Below are 2,314 nucleotides of genomic sequence, written 5' to 3'. Positions count from 1 at the left end.
CCTTTAGCACATATAGATGTCAGCATACTAATCTTAACTCACTAATAAAAAAGACTAATCATCACATATGAACCATTTTAATTTCACTTTTCCAAAGTTGGCATTTTACTTTGAATCGATAATAATTGTTAATATACACATGCACATATTTTACACATTTTTAAATTTTAAAAATTTCCAATTTTACATTTAACTTCAGGTACACAAAAATGTCAGTTAAGCTACTGTATTTAGCTAAGAATATTCTTTAACAAATCTGCAATGTCAGATTCTTTTGCAAAACATCCTCATTTCAGCTCACACATTCTTGACAACTGTCTTCCTTTGAATGCCAGTGTACTTTGGTATGAAAATCAGTGGTATGCTGATCCCATGCTTTACTGAAAGCTGAAGCCAGATGGACTCTAGGAACTTGTACTTTGTTAGAGTCACCCTTTTAGTTTCATCATTCAATATGCAGTTCAGAGCCACAGGCAAACATTTACACCTGAGAAGATGCTCTCTGATAAACAGCATGTGTTACTTGAATCTGAGGGTTTCAGTTAAAATTCATGCTGTACAGGGGCCTTCACATCTTCCTGACATTGCAGCTGAATTATGAGCACACAGACACTTGTGGTGTTTCCATCATATTTTTTTTCTTTCCTGAAATCTTTATTTATTACCTCAGATAATTCATTGGCAATAGTTTAATTTAGCACTTTGCTTGTGGAACAAATGATGTTCCTGTGGTCATTTCTTTTTGGGCCTCCTGATCAGTGCTATAAACTGACAAAGTTACTCATATCTGCAGTTACATCAATTAATTGATGATCTCCTGAATTAGTGTGGTTTCTCCATTATATGAAATGTTGTCCATGTGTTTGCTGATACTATCATCTGATGGTGGACTATTTTCTGTTTCCTTTGTTTTGGGTGGTCCTTATCAGGCTCTTGAAAATTTCCATGCAGATAAAAAAAAAGCAATCTGCATTTGTTAGCATTTTAGCTTTAGCAATTAATTTCATGACTTTGTACTCAGTATTCTAATATTATTGTTACCAATCTCATAAGAGAAATTTATTTCTTATTTTGCAAATGTGGATTCTGAAAAATGATTCTATCTTCTCCTATTTAATGTGTAGGAGTAGGGCTGAGATGGCACTGTAATTTGAATGGGGCCACTGCTTCACTGACAGCTACAAATATGACTTCTAAGCTGAGGAAGGGAAGACTTATCAGGGAGGATAAATCCAAATTTGAGACAATCCTTATAAACTACCTAGTTCGTCATTCAAGCTTTCTTTTCTTTTACTGCCGTGTCTGACTTATGAGTCTGGTAGCTTTTAAATTTAAATTTTAAAAAACCTTCCATAAATAAGTATGTGTAAAAAATAAATGCTTAAATACAAAATACTCAATGGGACTAGAGGCCTTTATAGCTTTGGAAAATCTTTTGATCAATATATTTTTGGGTCATCTTCATTCTTAAGAATGTTTTTAAAATAAGTTGTATTAAAATTTAAAAATGAAATGTGCAGAAACAAAATAAAAATATTGAAACTAATTTTTGCTTAATTCAGTAAGAAAAATTCTGAAAAAAGTACACAAAATATAAATTTACTACCATCATATATTCTAAAATAGTTTGAAACACCAAACTCCTGAAGTTGTAAAGGCTTGAAATCACTTTTAATGAGTAGAATTAATTAAATTAGGTCTATTTTTTTTAGAAGTACAAAGAAATTCCAGTAAGAACCTGAATTTGGCTAATTAAAAGCTTTAAAGCCAAGTAAAAAATGAAAAATAAGAAACAATAATAAAGGAATTAATAGAAAAATCAATAATTTAATAGCAAATAATATCACCAATGAAAAACCAAAATATCTTTTACATTAGCAAAGAAAATTGTGAAAACAGAAAGTTAATTTAAAAAGAAAACTATATATTTTACATTCATCTGACTGACAAAGAATTTCACTGACAATAACCAAATGACAGTCAACCATCAGATGAATTAGGATGGTTTAATGGGTAAGTTAAAGGCCCAGGCAGGTGCTGTGTGGTGTGGCTACTGCTGAGTGCTCACTGGGGACAAGTCAGTAATGCATGGAGTTATGTGCCCCAGAATAATATTCAATGAATTTGGGAATTTAATAGAAGGGGCCTTATAGTGTTCAAAATATTTTCAATGATCAATTTTTAATAGACTTTATTTTTTAAAGCATTTTTATGTTTACAGAAAAATTGTGCAGGAGGTACAGAGTTTTGATACACCTTACCCCCACCCCTAGTTTCCCCTATTTTTAATATTTCATTAGTGTGGTACATTTGT

The sequence above is a fragment of the Galeopterus variegatus genome, unplaced genomic scaffold (genome assembly GCF_000696425.1).
Source record: "Galeopterus variegatus unplaced genomic scaffold, G_variegatus-3.0.2 Scaffold9053, whole genome shotgun sequence".
Classification (NCBI taxonomy): domain Eukaryota; kingdom Metazoa; phylum Chordata; class Mammalia; order Dermoptera; family Cynocephalidae; genus Galeopterus; species Galeopterus variegatus.
This window is presented reverse-complemented; position numbering follows the sequence as displayed.